The sequence below is a fragment of the Lolium rigidum genome, chromosome 4 (assembly GCF_022539505.1).
Source record: "Lolium rigidum isolate FL_2022 chromosome 4, APGP_CSIRO_Lrig_0.1, whole genome shotgun sequence".
Taxonomy (NCBI): domain Eukaryota; kingdom Viridiplantae; phylum Streptophyta; class Magnoliopsida; order Poales; family Poaceae; genus Lolium; species Lolium rigidum.
The window spans coordinates 132,875,174-132,891,752 of record NC_061511.1 but is presented as its reverse complement, the minus strand read 5'-3'; the positions used below and the strand labels follow the sequence as shown (position 1 = coordinate 132,891,752).

Below are 16,579 nucleotides of genomic sequence, written 5' to 3'. Positions count from 1 at the left end.
TGGGACAATCGTCTACATCAACCACATCGCCATCTACCTCTGAGATGGCGGACGGCACGCCAGTCACCTACGAGGATCTGCCCGACGACCTCAAGAAGCAATACAACGAGATCAAGGCTACCCTCGAAGCCGACCTCATCGGCTCTTTTCAGAGAACCCGTTCCGGTGGCATCAGATGGAAGGGGTTCTCACCAGAAGGTGCACTCGATGGGATAGACCTCTCTACCTCGTCGGAGGAACGCACCGGGGGTCTGCGGCAGGAGATCAACTACCCGGTGGCTCACTCGCTACACCGCCACTGCGAGAACTTGGTCAACGTGCTTGGAGCGTGTCGCTCGCGCGTGATCCGGGAGATCATGAGCCACCGGTACTCGCCGTCGGGACCAGCTCTCGGGACTCATCAAGGAGAGTTGCCATTCCAGTCCGTCCACCGCTGCCATTTGCGTTGGCAGCACTCGCTGAAGTGCCGACTACACCGGCATTCCTCGTCTACGCAGGTGGTGGCGACCCCAGTGACTACCAGTTCTTAATGGAGGCGCCTAAGGAGATCCCTCATGGATACGCGTGCATGTATGTGCCGGATTGCGGTGACTGGGCACTCACAAACCAGGCCACAACATCGGGGACTCCGGCGAAGACAGGAGGAAAGTCGGCGACAGAGCAGACGTGGCTAACTAAATACGCCACACCGACGAAACTCCCGAGCCCAACTCCTGCAGAGGGCTCAGAGCTGGAAAAGCAAACATGGCAGGCCAAGTACGCCACCCCGGCGAATCTTCGGAGTGCAACTCCTACGGCCGGCACGGCGGATCGGATCGATACCATACTGAGAGACCAGTTCGGCATGATGCCGAAAAGAAGGGCGATCGGCTATTCCAAGCCGTACCCCGACGATTACGAGATGATCCCGCTGCCACCTAAATATCGGCTCCCGACTTCTCCAAATTCAGTGGATCGGATGGCTCCAGCTCCATCGAGCACGTCGCCCGATATTTGGCTCAACTAGGACCGGCTTCGGTGTCGGATCAGCTGCGCGTGAGGCTCTTTTCACGAGTCCCTCACGGGATCGGCTTTGGATGGTACACCTCTTTGCCAGCAAACTCCATCCAGTCTTGGAAGCAATTGGAAGAAGCGAGTTCCATATGCAATACCATTCAGAAGCTTCCGAGTCTGGCATTGCCGATCTAGCACAACTACGTCAGAAGCGCGGGGAAACGGTGACAGGGTACATCCAGCGCTTCAGGAATCTTAGGAACCGATGTTATTCGGTTCGCATAACTGAAAAGGAAGCAGTCGAGTTGGTAGTAGCAGGCCTTGCAACGCAGCTCAAGGACATGGCCTCCCAAGCAGATTATCCCTCGCTGGCGCACATGGTTCAGAAACTATCAGCATATGAACAGCGCCACCCCGACCTGTACCAAGACAAGTTCAAGCGTGCAGTAGTTATGGTCGATACAGAGGAAGATGAAGTGCCTGCGGGAGGCCAAGAGATAGCAGTGGCTGAGTGGACTCAGGGGGGAACCCCCGTGGCCTGCAAATGGGTAAAGCCACCAGGGCCGCCCAGGGGATTTGATTTTGACGTGACCAAGACTGAACAAATCTTCGACCTCCTGCTCAAGGAGAAACAGCTTGACGGTTCCTCGAAGGTCTCAAGTTCCCCACGGCGAAAGAGCTAAACGGAAAGCCGTACTGCAAATTCCACAACTCGCTTTCCCATGCCACCAACGACCGCCGGGTGTGGCGTCGGCACATCCAAGCGGCGATAGAGAAGGGGCGGCTAATTTTCAACCAGTACGCCATGAAGGTCGACACCCAACCCTTCCCCGCCGTTAACATGGTGGAAATCACCTACTCCGAAGGTTGCCGGCCTAGGTCCCTCGTTCAGCATCAACATGGTAGGACCCGGAAACCACTCGGCAAAGATGGAGATGAGGGCAGCTGCTCTCATAGCAAGGATACGGAGGAGGCCGCTCCACGCGATCGGCTCCGTCATGATGGCAAGCGCTATGTCACAGAGGGAGAGGTGAAGAATATAAGATATCAGCGACCCCTCTCTGATCACCTCCTCAACAAATATGTGAGTCAGTATGACCAACGCCGACGGTCCGATTACGATGATAGAGGAGATCGTCTGGCTAGAGAAGCCAGAAGATATCGTCGGCAGGATCGCGATGAGGAGGAGCACGAGCGCTGTGCCACGGAAGCATCAAGGGAGCAAGATGACAACGCCAGGCATTGGGACTGCCCCTTCTTCAGACACTGCTGGGATTCAGGAATGAGCCGATTGCCCACAATCGGCAATTGCCCAGAATGCAATCAGAAAAAGAAGGAGGCAGCCAACGTGTCTGTGTTCGAGCGCCTAGGGCCTCTCCCGCCACAAAGCAAACGCGCTGAGTCACCTCGTTGGGCAGATCTTGAGGATTCAGAGGACGAGGGAGAAGTGGAAGAAGATAGGTACCACCGGCCAAGGTGGTGCCCCGACGGTCTCAGCCGTTCCCAAAAGCGCGAGGTTCGGCGATTGCGCGGCTCGGAGGAAGCCGAAAGGTTGTACCTGCATACGCTAAGGAAGGCACGGCCTGATCTGGCTGCAAAGGTTCAGCGAACCCTGGATGAAGAGGGTCGTCCACGGAAAATGGAGTGGCGCCCCAAACGAGGAAAGCCGATGATGAGACATCGGCTGGCACAAACATGGTACTCGTCTTGCCGACGAGCTTAGCGCTCCACGACTCTACGGAGCACTCAAGGTGGACGACAGCAAGCGCATCAAGTCAGAGGTTGGGTTGGTTTTATCCAGCCTGACCAAGTAGCAAGATCAAACCAATGAGCAAACCAGGAGAGGCTGATCCTTGTGATCGGCCCCAAAAATTTACGAAGGGAACTTACAAAACCTTCAACGAGCAAGCAACGTGGAGGCCGATTCCAGCAATCGGCCAAAATTATCCTCACCTACCATTCTGCCTGGGTTCAACATGTTATCCAACAGAGCCGATACCATCAATTTTCTTGACAGAATCGGCTCGGGGGGGCATCCAGGTAGATAAAATACGAGGATATGCAACGGAAACATCTCATCTTCGGTGATGAGTAGTGGAATATGGGGGCCGATGCACAGGTCGGCCGTAAAAAAAAACGAAAGTGAAAATTCGAAAATTTTCGAACATAGCCGATGCAGCAGGCATCGACTTAAGGATATAACAGCCGATGCATGGCCATCGACTCAAGGGAGATTTCTTCAAGGACAATGTCAATGGCGTATGGATCAGGTCAAAGGTGGGTTGCATCAGGTCCGCCAAAGGCGGTGGGTTGCATCAGGTCCGCCAAAGGGAAAGCTCGGGGGGCAGCTCACCTTGAAGGCTTAGAGAAGCCGATTTGGGTCGAATCGGCTGGCGCTGCATAAGGAACTTCCCCACACACGATCAAGCCTAGGTCTATGCAGCTCTTTTGTGTATCCTCGTCTCTGTTTTGCCTTGGTTGAGACTCGGGGGGCAACAGGCCTAGTAGGTGCTCTATCGAAGGACCGATGCGTTGTTATCGGCTCACTACGCATTGGCAAAGGGGACGAATCGGCAAGGTCAGTAGAAGAGAGAATCGGCTCAATTAAAAGGAATCGGCAAAATCAAGATTGGGGAAAAGTTCTTCATTGATTAAGAGGAGATTTCTTACATAAGGAGCTAATTGCTCTCAAAAGGGGAATACTAGGGGATCCACTCGCCCCATCTACTACTACTGGCCCTATTCTAGAGGTCCTATCTATGGGCCATCACTGCCCTCGTCGTCGCCGTCGTCGCCACTATCGGCGCTGCTCCCGGAGGGCTCGTCGTCGCTCCAATGGCCGCCGACCGGGCCCTCGTTGTCTTCATCTTCTTCGTCAGCGTCGTCCTCGTCGCCGTCGAAGTCGCTCAGATTGCCCGGCCAAGGGCAGAACCGCTTGGCCGGCGGCTCGTCGGAGGAGCCCTCGTCGTCGTCCTCCTCCTCCTCTTCCTGCTCCTCCTCCTCCCCGGAAGAGGTGAAGTCGCAGGAGAAGCTGTCGTCGTCACTCCCCTCTTCCGTTTCCCCAACGGCGAGGAAGCGGAGGTCGCTCTCCCCGTCCGTCAAGGACTGGTCGTCCTCGGACCAGATGGAGAAGTCGTGGTCTGATTCCTCCCCCGCCGCAATGGCGCGGCGGGTGTTGGCTGCGTGGACCGCCGCCGCGTCGTACTCCGGCGTCGGCTCACGGGACGTGGAGGATTGGCTAGCAAGATCCGATGGAGCAGAGGAGGAGGAAGACATGGTGGCTGGGAGGGTTTTTGGAGTGCTAATGCGGAGGAGATACAAAGGAGAATTGTTCAGAGCGGTTAAATCGAAGGGGGATATAGTGGAAATTCAATGCCACAGCAGTTTTCGATGAAGTGGTGCTTAAAAGAAAAAACTGCCAGGTCACGCGGAGAAGTTGAGAAGGCAAGGCATCATCATGAGGGATACTGTGACGGTTCTGCCACGACATGACCCGACGACGGAAAGCAGAGTGATTTTGGAATTACCAATTCCAAAACCAGGGGGGCATGTGTTATCACCAAGATTTGACCGAGTCAGAGGTGGGCCGCAGTCAAGATGGGCTTAAGGAAATATACGTGGAGAATTATATGAATCGGCCTGTTGGGCTTAATTGCCCGTGTATCTGTAACATATTAGATCTATTTTAGTTTAGAGATAGAATCTTAGTCGTGCACGGTTTAGTGCATGCCCACATTAGAAAGTCCCCTGGACTATAAATATGTACCTAGGGTTTATGGAATAAACAACAACTCACGTTCAACCCCAAAAACAAACCAATCTCGGCGCATCGCCAACTCCTTCGTCTCGAGGGTTTCTATCGGGTAAGCGACATGCTGCCTAGATCGCATCTTGCGATCTAGGCAGCACAAGCCCCACGTTGTTCATGCGTTGCTCGTACTGAAGCGCTTTTGATGGCGAGCAACGTAGTTATCATTAGATATGTTAGGGTTAGCATTGTTCTTCGTTTAAGCATGCTTACGTAGTGCAACCCTTGCATATCTAGCCGCCCTCACACCTATCTTAGGTGTGGGGGCGGCACCCCGCTTGATCATTATTTAGTAGATCTGATCCGTTACGATAGCTCCTTGTTCTACAAGGATTAGTTTAATATCTGCAATAGTTAGGCCTTACAATGGGGGGGAGGATCCGGTGGCACGTAGGGTGGCGTTCGCAAGTCCTAAACGGGATGTTCCTAGAATCAACTTCATGTTGGTTTTCTGGCCTTGTTTAGGATCGGCTTACGAGCACCGTACGTGGCCGCAAGGCCCAACCTGGAGTAGGATGATCCGATTATGCGGTGAAAACCCTAAATCGTCGTAGATCTCATTAGCTTCATCTTGATCAAGCAGGACCACCAAGTATTCGTGCACCCCGTACGGATCATGGGTGGATCGGCTCTTTGAGCCGATTCACAGGATAACCTGAGAGCCGATCGAGGCTCGTATTTAACGTTTACATGTATGCCCTGCAGGAAACTAAGCGAGGCATCCTCATCACCTTCCTGACCAGGTATAGGTCAGGTGGCACGCCCTTGCACTTCGCAACGCCGCGTGTGACCAGAAGAGCATTGCGGGCCGTCGCTCGGAGGGGTCTCAGTCAGCCGCAGCTCTAGGCTCCCCCCGGCTCTACAGTGTTGACAAGGCCGCTACCCGCCGGTGGGTTTTGGCAGTCAACACATACTCTATCATGTGCACCTGAATCGGGTGGGCCTCTGCGAGGTGGACGACGAGCGCTGACGGTGGAGCGGCGAACTCGCAGCCCGGCTCCATGCAGGTGCACCGGCCGTGCGGGCACGCAATTTGGTGGCTGAGGGACTCGTGGTAGCTGACGATGGTCCCACAGCCATCGTGGGAGCACATGACCTGCGCCATTCCAGCGAGGTTATACGCGATGATCTCCAAATTCGTAGCGTTTATTTTCATGGTGTCATCCATCGCCGGCTCTTGGTTGAATGCGAAACCACATTGCTTTGCTTCTGGCACCGTTTACTGGGAAGCTCGCTGACGACGGTCACCGGTGGCAGGCCTGATACCAGCCCGCAACTGTACAGATCAAAGTACGTGAAATGACAGTTTAGTACAAGTGAAACTAGCAAATAAACAAGAATAAAAAAGAGGGATGGAGTCTGGGAGGAAAAGGGAGCGACCTTGTACGATGAACCTAGGGGAAATCGATGGAGTCTGGGAGGAAAAGCAAGCGACATTTAAAACCCGTGGGTGGGGTGGGGTAGCATGGGTGGGGGAATGAAACATACGTTCTCCACCCTTCGTTCTCGATTGGACTTTCGAGATTGCCTCATATCTGAGCTAAAAAAATAAAAACTGCCCAGAAAAAATGAAAAAATTACAGAAAATAAAAAATGTATCTTTGTATATTATGTGAAATTTGCGTGCCATTTGGATCAATAATTTAAGAATAAATGAATTTTTAAGCTAAAAATCATAAAGAGCTATTCATTTATAAACCATTGATTCAAATGTGATGAAACTTTCACAAAACTACTCGTCCATGGATTTTCCATTTACTTGAAAATTTACAATTTTTCTGAGTAGTTTTAGTTTTTTTCATTCAAATCTGAGGCAATATGGTACGTCCAATCTGGAATGAATGGTGCTCCACGGCTGCAGCCTCGCAGGTGGCGGGGCTGATACAAACCTGCAACTATTTTGTCCGGTCTATCCCAAATTTGCCGATTTTTTGTGTAAATCTGTCCTCAAACTGTTTATTAAGTCTAATTTTGGTCCTTGGCAGCGGTTTAATGATAGTTGACTGGTTTTGTAGTATTCTTTCCATCATGGACAAAATGACCGATTTAATCTACGTGGGATCGTTTGTCCTTAGTCAACAAGTAGAAGAAATCTCCTTGCCCTAAAACACATGTTCTTCGCCTCCGCCATTTTTGCTTGGTGCAATCGTCCTTGCTAGTATTACGGTTTCTTTCTTCCTTTCCCCCCGACGCAAAAGCCATCTCATGTCTGGCGCTTATGCCTTTTCCGCCCGGCTTATCAGCCCTCATAGTGCTATGTGCCGCCAATAGGTGTTGGAGAAGTGTTAGGGTTACTACGCGCTAAATAGATAATGATCACGATCTCGCCATCGAATGTTCGTAATACACAACAAACATATAGTGATAATTTGTTTTTGGTTAATTATTAGGTCGTATAAACATGGAAAACCAAGATCGATCCAATTAAAGCCCCTATGTTTACCACAAATTAAGGGGAGTTTTCTATAGATATAATTAAGTGACTCCTAAAATTGATCAGGTTTTTTGAGGCTGATTAGTGGGTTTCCCCAATGTGCATATTTATTAAATTTTAAAGTTTGTAAAGTGCAAAATGTTGTTGCTATAGAGATTAGCAACATAAGGGTAGCCAGAAAGGGCACAAACCCAAATAAGAGAGAGAGAGATAAAAGAAATCTCTCTCTAACTATCAGAATCTCTCAATCCAGGTTTTGAGGCCACCATCTAAGACTTCCTAGATGCATTATATATATGCACTACAAGAGCTACCTCATCCTTGAACTTTCTTTTGCATGCATCTGCAGAGACTCGGGGGGGCGGGGGGGGTCATTCCTTTTCGAGGGACAAATGACGGTATTACGAACAATTAATGAACACACACACACACACACACACACACACACACACACACACATATATATATATATATATATATATATATATATATATATAGAGACGCGCTATTTGACTCCCTGGGTGCAGAATATTATTCTGCTCCCGAGCCGGCCTACGCGCGCGCCGAACGCTCCACCAGTGCGCGAACCCATCCGTTTTATATGCGTGACATAATTTTACGGCAGTACTTCGGAGATCCAAACCAGCCCATAATCCATCTCGCGTCGCAGTTCCACTCTACCTGTTTCGTGTGGCTCGCGGGTCCTAGCACCTTACACCTGCTATAATTTGTTTCCATTGACAGTTTCTTATCTAATCAAGGACGTGGGTTTCAGTCCTCAAAAAAAAGGACGTGGGTTTGGGAGCTAGCCCACTTACCTAGCCGAACCTGATTTTTTCTCGAGTGCGTCGGCGGTGAGCGGATGCATGTCCGGCGGCGAGAGGTGAGCGGGCTCGTGGCCAAGCGAGCTGCTGACCGTGTCCTTGATAGCGTCGTTATCGGCGGGTGAACAGCAGGCTCGTGGTCGGCCGTCCGAAGCGGCGGCGTGGTGTGATTGGCTTCTACAGAACCGACTCTGATTGGAGTGGAAGGGGACGAACGGCCTCATCCTCAAATTCGGTGCGTGCTGTCGGATCCCCTTTGCAAGGTACATGAAGCTTAGCTTGTTTTCAACCTGCGTGCACGAATTCCATTATGGCCTCCGCAAGATCTAATATGTGCGCCTTTTTCCTATGTCAGCCAAGACTGAACACAAAATTGCATAGATGTGGCGATCTGTTCCGCTAGGTAAAATTTGATGTCATGGACAAATCAAAAAGAAATTATGTCTCCAGATTAGACCTGCGTCTTCCACTCTTCCTCTAATCCTGCTACCATTCTTTCTTTGTCTTCTCATAAACGGAGCTACTAATCATGTTGTGTGTGTCTATGATTCCTCAGGTCCAGCTCCATGTTGTGTGTGTGTCTATGATTCCTCAGGTCCAGCTCCATTTTTCCTGTTCTGGAATGCACCAGGTAATTTTACGTGTTAGTGCATAGCACGTATGAAAGTGAGTTGCACACATTGAATTTCACTTCTCACGGAGTCGATTCGTTTGGGGCTATGTTTTTATTTGGTTCTAACAGTTTAAAATTCACAGCAATTGATTCACTCCATGATGAAACATAAATGACGGAAATCACATTCACTAATTTAATTTCAGTGATTTTCTTGTGTGCCTTGCGTTACAATTCAAATTAACCTGATAGGATGCACAATCATGTGCTTATTAATCCCATCATTGTGTATACACATTCAAGTGCTGTGTTTGATAGGAATTTATGATTCCGTTTGGACAAAGCAAGAGCGCGCAGCCGTGGGATGGGTCGGGACGGATCCCACGTAGTGTTGGGGCAGACATGTGCCGCAGCAGAATGCCGCTCGTGGCATGGTATCCCAATCTCACCTCGTCGCAGATCCTGTCCTCCTCCATTTTTCCTGTTCTGGACCCATCAAATGTTAACTATTATACTAAGCAATACGAGATTGAAATATGTACAATTAGATCTATCTAGATTTCAGGTCATCTCGGGGCAATGGCGGCTTGGTGGCGGCGTCAAAAGCCTGGTCAGGCCACGTGGCGGGTGGTGGCTGAGGGTGGCCTCGGCATCGGCGTAATGGGTGGAGGTTGTGGGCAGATGCACTGATTCAGGTTAAAACTAACAACCACTATTCTGTTATTCCCATCTTGAACATTTTGCAAATGTCATATTTCAGAGGTTACACTCTAGACTGATAGATTATTCCTATTACAATGAGTATAACCAACTGTAGATTAAACACCTCTGAAAATTATACAAGAGCGAAGAGAGCTGGATGTGTTTTCTTTTTTGCACATGGATGAGCGAAGTTGGATCTTGAGAGAACAAATAGCAAGTCCAGTGGAACTCGAAAGCACAATAGGTCATGTTAACATTCTTTGCTTTCTGCACGCGACAAAATGAGTTTGTAAAAATGAATCAAAAGTGAGCCCAATAAAAAACACTTTTACAATTATCATTTTCTTAGGTTATCTATCCAAGTAATACACATATATCAGGTCAATAAAATGTGTTTTCCTATAAGACTTGCATGATTTAGTTAGGCAACATGGAACGAAGCTGAGAAAAAAAAAGTCCATTCCGGACATTGCGTCTCTATTAACAATTTACTGATCTGAACAAAGAACCTCTGTTGAAACCCGAACACGGTAGATGTGGTACTGTCACATTTATACAACATACTCTCTGAAAAATAGTCATATTTCCCGAAAATCCGATTTGTGATGCTTCATACCCCTTTTTGCCAGACTTGAATGCTTGCTGGAAGCTCTGACTTAGTACTAGCAATTTCGAGTAGTTTAAAATCTTACACTGCATCCTTGTTAGTCACAAGCTTGTCTGGACATGCTCCACCTTAACCAAAACAAGCTACAACAACTATTTACAAAAGATGGAGAGTCATGTAGCTGTTTTCTTTGTAAATGTTTTCTGATTACCTAGAACTGATGCAATTGCTTCACTGTCAGTTCATGTTCACTGTATATTTTCACTAGCATAACATATTCTATGTAGCATGATTATGTTTGAGAAACAACACTAGGTGACTTGGCTACATATATTGAACAGAAAAGGAAATATAATAATACCATCCTCATAATTTTATGTTATTTTCATGTCGTAGGCACATCTTATTTTATTTGATTTAGCAACTCTTATTCTCTTGCTTTTGTGCATGTGGTCTGAAGTTCGTGACAGGAATTGAAGACCACAACTAACATTAGTAGGCCAATGGTTTCGAGTCCCTCAAAGAAATTGTCCAGGTCGAGGAAATCCCAGAACAAGGTTGTTCCTTGCGCTGCTGTTTTCCATGGAACCCAGCCTCCGAAGAGCAGCAGAGAAATAATCATTGAAGTTCGAAACTACCTTCTGCTTTCAAGTTTCCCCTTGTGCATTCACTCCCTAAAACAAACTGCACTTCTGTATATAGGTGGATATTTTTAGTCTCGTGTCCTGTCCATGTAATGAAATTGCTTATGAATGCTTCCTACTATTGGCGTCATTAAACAGATCATGTCCGGAATTGTTGTACTGAAAGAATGATCCATGTCACCTACGTGACATTTTGTAATTCACATTTTTTTTATTTCCCAGTGTATACCATAATTTATATGATCTGATGTTGATTTGTGTGACAACATAATAACTTTGGAAGAAATAACCGGTGTAATTGGAAGTCCTACTTCCCAGATTTCGTATGTATGCCAATTGTGACAGAACTTTCTTTAGCAAGCAGATTATAAGTTTTTGTTTGTAGAGCTGAAGTGTCCTTTGAGATTTAAGGCTGCTAGCTAGATCTAGATAGCTTAGTGGTTAAGTATATGCACATGCAAATACACAGGAGTAGCTAATTAGCGGAGCTTGCGAATTCCAAATACTGCACAATATTTTTTAAGAACCAAAAATCAAGCTGGCCTTGTTTTTACATCACACTGTTAGCAAGCTGATTTAATTATTTTTTCCCAAAAAGCCATAATCATATTTCGGCAAACACATGTTGTTCTATTGTTGACCAAAGGATTCAGTATTAACTGAATTGAATCGGTTGTGTCAAATGTAAGAATTCCGACTCATGTACAACGAAATTCTAGCTTTTGAAAAGAGGGCTTTTAGAGCCAGTAATTACAGTATGTTTCCGGTGCTGATTACTCCCATAGCTTATCTACCCTGGGAAAGACCACACCTGACCAATACAATAATGTCTATGTCTTGCACGGTAGCTCATGCCGTATCTTATCTTCTGACAATCACTAGTCCGCAGGGAAGCAGTGCCGGAAGGACTTTCCAGGGAGCTGATGCCCAGTACAAAGGCGCTGCTGCTGGAGTCACCGATAGGAGCCAATGACATTGGGTGCCTGAGGCCTTTGGTGGGGACGGGAGCTCTAATATCGACCATTGCACTGCATCTTCCAATCCTCAGCCTGGCAATTCAATAATGTCATCCTAGGGTCAGATCACTTACCCAACCAATAAGCAAAAGACCAACTCAAAACTTGAAATATGAATCAGGAAGTAATTAGTAGCAATTGGGAAAACAAGTTGCTTGATGATGACCTTGGACATGCCAATATAGCCAAAACCGACCCCGACGTTAAAATTGTTGAAGCCAACAGAAAACACGACGAGGGCACAGTCCATCACATATACCACTTTCTTTATTGGTATCCGTTTAGATGTACCCCTTTATTTCTGGTTATTTTCATATACCAACTTCCAAATAAAGCAACGGAAATAACATCAGGGAAGCATATGTGCTCTCAGTATACCATTTTGTGTTGCGCCGAAGCCATGCGCTGCTCGCCGACCGCCCCACTAGACATAATTATCAAGCAAAGTTTTAGAAGTAGTGTCTCACTTGTAGCTATTGGCCTACTGCCAAAATGGCGAAAGGTAAATGACCAAATAGCATAATGGGTGTGCAATAAATTGCAAAGCATGTAGACAACATTAACAATGTAGATGAATCAATATCAAATGAGAGTAGATAAACAAATGTCTATAGAAGTCAGTATTGTGTAGGTTTTCCATTCATCTATAACCATCTGCCTCCCTAAACTGAAATAAATCTAACTCAAAACTGGTAGCTAGCAAGAAATTACAGAGCTAGTATTATTAGATGTATGAACGGGACAATGGAATATCTGAATAGGATAAAACGGCAAGCAAGTGAAGAATTCACAAATAAATACATACAAATTGCTATCAATACTGCACTGGTCTTAATGCCATCGCCACCTATGTACGGCTGCTGCACAGCACTCTTACAAATTAGCATATGGTATTCTGAATATTAGGAAGGTAGACTGAGTGTCAAAGTACCATACACAAACTCACAACCAAAATAGCGAACCAGCGACAGAATTTCTGGAAGCATGAAACAATTGTATTTAGCATTGTTGTACAAAATAAATATATCAGATATGACAAATAATAACTAGATACAGTCAAATCCATCATAGTTTCATAATCTTGTTATCTTGGCATATAAGTTCATAATTCAGGTCAAATGGCCACACGGCAAAGTTGGCGATACACCCAAACATGAATATATTAGGAATAAAAATCGTGATGATCAAATTGAAGACATAAAATATCATTTGCATGTATAAAACTAAGGGGTATATGCACATGAAAAGGTGGAGCTTTTGAATAAGTTGGAACCTTCATAACATAGCAGTGGTATATGTGTGCAAAGTTTCTAGCATATATAGTTTTCCTTAAATTGGAGGCAATAGCAGGCCCAAAGGCAACTGTGCCATAAATTTCAGAATCCTAGACACTAGTGACACGTCCAATGTATGCGATATTGCTGGTGACAGAAGAAATAAAATGTCAATCGCCACAACACACCTTGACATCAAAGCCCGCCGGTGTACTTCTCCGGTAGCAGTGCCGAGGCAGCCCTTGCTCACCATGACACCGATGCCATCACAGCGCTGCCGTCAGTCAGCCACCACACGACGCATTGCCAAACACCGAGACAACATGCCACTCCCCACGGTGCAGAGTCCACGACAGTGCTACTATAGTCCGATACCACCTGTCGTTCTCTAGCTGCAGCAGCTCGCTGCTGGCCACAATCCTCAGCTGCATACCAGTAGCAATAGATGTAATAATGTGTAAGTTTATCATCATATATCCAATCTCGTGTTGCTTAATCTAATAATGAACACTCGATGGACCAGAACAGACAGTGCTACTATAGTCTGATACCACCTGTCGTTCTCTAGCTGCAGCAGCTCGCTGCTGGCCACAATCCTCAGCTGCATACCAGTAGCAATAGATGTAATAATGTGTAAGTTTATCATCATATATCCAATCTCGTGTTGCTTAATCTAATAATGAACACTCGATGGACCAGAACAGACAAAAAAACAAGTGGCGCTGAACCAGATCACCACCTCTATTAGCTCTGTTTATGGGAAGGCCGGGAAAAATGGTAGCAGGAGGCAGCCGTAGGTCTGATCTGGAGATAGCTCCTTTTGATTTGTCCCTGAGATGTAATCTTATACCACGCCGACCAGAACCACCTCTATGCACCATTTTGTTCAGTCTTGACTCTAGGAAAAAGGCGCACATTATCAGATCTTATGGAGGCCGTATAAAATTCGTGCACACAGATTGAAACGAGCAAAACGAGCAAAACTTCAGGTACCTAGCAAGGGGATGGGCTGAGGTCGCCGAAGTCACCAGTTGCCGTGCGCGGCATGATACAAGAGAAGCAGATCACGCCGCCATTTTCGACGATTCGGCCACCAGACCACGCCGGCGCTGATTCGGCCGGCTGCCCATGCCGCCGCGGATTTCACCCGTCAATCACGCCGCTGATGCCGAGGACACGGTCAGCGGAGCCCACCCGTCGCTCGCCGGGTCACCAAGTCCGCCCGCCGCCGGACGACACCCGATTCGCCGCCGCCAAGCTTCAATTCCTTTTTGAGAAACTGCTCACCGCCGGACACGCTCGAATAGAAAACCTGGAGGAAAAAAAAGAGGTGGCTCGGTAGTGGGCTAGCTCCCCACGCCCTTAATTCACAAGAAAACTGTCAGCGTAAACAGGTTATGATTATGACACATATAATAGGGTGGGTGCGAGAGAGACCAACAGGTTCGGTGCAACCGGGCCCGAAAAATCGACCGGGGAGCAGAATTATTATTCTGCACCCAGGGGTTGAATAGAGTTTCTCTATATATATATATATATATATATATATATATACCAGCACTATTCTGCAACCAGTTGCAGAATAATATTCTGAGCACTGACTTGAACTTCCCTGGACACAAGGTTGTACTTCCCGGAGAACATGGTTGATCTTTCTGTCGAACATACCTGAACTTCCCATTTTCTTCAGAGCTACTGATTCTACTTCGTGTTTCCCAACCATTTATCAGAACTATGCAAATGATATACCGTTGGATAGATAATGAAAAACCGCAACTTTTTCATGTTAACAATTTTCGCAGATTATGCACGGTTTAAATTTAATTTTAAAAATACGAATACGCTTCTATATGGCCAGAAAACGAACTTTTAGTTTGATTTTCGAATCGCTTATCGAAACTGTTCAAATAATATACCGTTGGATAGGTAATGAAATTGCACAACTTTTTCATGTTTGTGTTTTTTCAAAATCCTCACAGTTTTTGAATCATTGTGAAAATACCGAAATCCGGACGTACTAAAAAATGGGCGGACAGTAATTTCGATGATTTGTTCCAACCGTTTGTCGGAATGATGCAAATGATATGGCGTTGGAAAGCTATGGACTAGGCGCAACTTTCTTATTCCAATTGTTTTCTCTAATTCCTTACGGTTTAAGAGAATTACTCGAATTACTGTCCGCCCGTTTTATGTGACGGGCACCGAATGATTTTCCCCGCGATTTCCATGTGTTATAGTTAAACAATGAAATTATATACGGTTGGAAAGGTCTCAAAATGGCACATCTTTTTTGTATCTACCATTTTTTCCAACTCCGAACGATTTGAAAGTAATTTTAGAAGTTTTGAAATCATGTTTCCGGTATATTTTGTGGGATAACGATTTGAATTTGATAGATTAGATCCATTTATTTGTTGTAAAATGTTGTCGGTAATGAAATTAGACATATAATCTACTATATAAAGCTTTTGGTGACAATGATTGAAGTGGTTGGTAATCAAATCGATGATATTTGCACAATAGATTTCCGCCCCGTAAAAACAGAGGATTGAACTTCTCTCGACACGAACTTGCACTTCTAGGGAATTGCGGTTGTACTTCTTGGCGCTGTTTCACGAAAGTGTTCAGTAAAATGACTATAAATTTCTCATACGGTGTCCGTTTGAGGTCCATGGTCACATAAAATGCTCAGCACAACCACGCACAACTGAACTTCCCGCGACACGTCCTTGTACTTCCTAGCCTTCGTGGTTGTACTTCCTGGAATTGTTTCGATACTAATGTGTTTTACAATAATTAAACATGTGTGTTTCGGAATGATAATTTTAGATTTTCCCTAGCCTCTATTTAAGATATTTTTCACTTCCCGGATCTTAATGTTTGAACTTCCAAATGTTTTCTATGTGAACTTATGTGTGAGTATTTTCTTTGAACAATTTGCAGTTCCTGTAATTACCGCTTGTACTTCATACAGTGTCCGCTTGTACTTCTCGGAATAACACCTTGTACTTCCTCACGGATGAAGGGACTATTTTGTTATTTTTACATTTGGATTTTGTCGGTTTTCTTGTACTTCCTGTAATAGGTGCTTGTACTGATCGTGTCGAATGGTTGTACTTCTCAGCATCAACTATTTGAACTTCCTTGGGGGTGATGGGATTATTTCATTTTTACTACATTTGGATTTTGTCAGCTTTCTTGTACTTCCTATAGTAAGCACTTGTACTACTTGTGTCGAATAGTTGTACGTCTCATCGTCAAGTATTTAAAATTTCTCACGCATGATGGGATTATTTTGTTTTTTCTTCATTTGGATTTTTGTCGGTTTTCTTGTACTTCCTAATTGTATGTACTGCTCGTGTCGAAGGGTTGAACTTCTCATCGTCGAGTATTTGAACTTCCTCACGGATGACGGGATTTTTTTTTCTATATTTGGTTTTTGGTCGTTCGCAAAAATTGAGTGTTGAACTTTCCTCGACATGAGCGAGTACTTCTCAGGCAATACGGTTGTACTTCTCACTGTAGTTTCACAAAACTGTTCAAAAAAACCGATAAAATTTTATTTGAACACTTTGTACTTCCCGTAGTTACCGCTTGTACTTCCTCTAGTTACCGCTTGTACTTCTTGGAATCGTTGGTTGTACTTTCCCGCAGATGATAGGAT

The 16,579-nt window shown here is 46.0% G+C and overlaps 3 long non-coding RNA genes across 4 annotated transcripts; 1 reads left to right on the top strand and 2 right to left on the bottom strand.

Annotated features, from left to right (window-relative positions):
- The first annotated feature begins 8,125 nt into the window (after positions 1-8,125).
- LOC124646414 lies at positions 8,126-10,944 on the top strand. Of its 2 annotated transcripts, none has more exons than XR_006986328.1 (4): positions 8,126-8,322; positions 8,415-8,462; positions 8,655-9,367; positions 10,442-10,944. It is a non-coding gene; the product is annotated as an uncharacterized LOC124646414 (long non-coding RNA). The 2 variants fall into 2 exon arrangements; XR_006986327.1 differs by having other exon boundaries at positions 8,616-9,367.
- Positions 10,945-11,390: 446 nt separating this feature from the next.
- LOC124705573 lies at positions 11,391-13,205 on the bottom strand. Its single transcript, XR_007004066.1, has 3 exons — positions 13,104-13,205; positions 12,020-12,065; positions 11,391-11,674 (listed from the first exon to the last, which is right to left on the bottom strand). It is a non-coding gene; the product is annotated as an uncharacterized LOC124705573 (long non-coding RNA).
- A 241-nt stretch (positions 13,206-13,446) lies between these two features.
- LOC124707989 lies at positions 13,447-14,036 on the bottom strand. Its single transcript, XR_007005031.1, has 3 exons — positions 13,909-14,036; positions 13,655-13,813; positions 13,447-13,516 (listed from the first exon to the last, which is right to left on the bottom strand). It is a non-coding gene; the product is annotated as an uncharacterized LOC124707989 (long non-coding RNA).
- Positions 14,037-16,579: the final 2,543 nt, after the last annotated feature.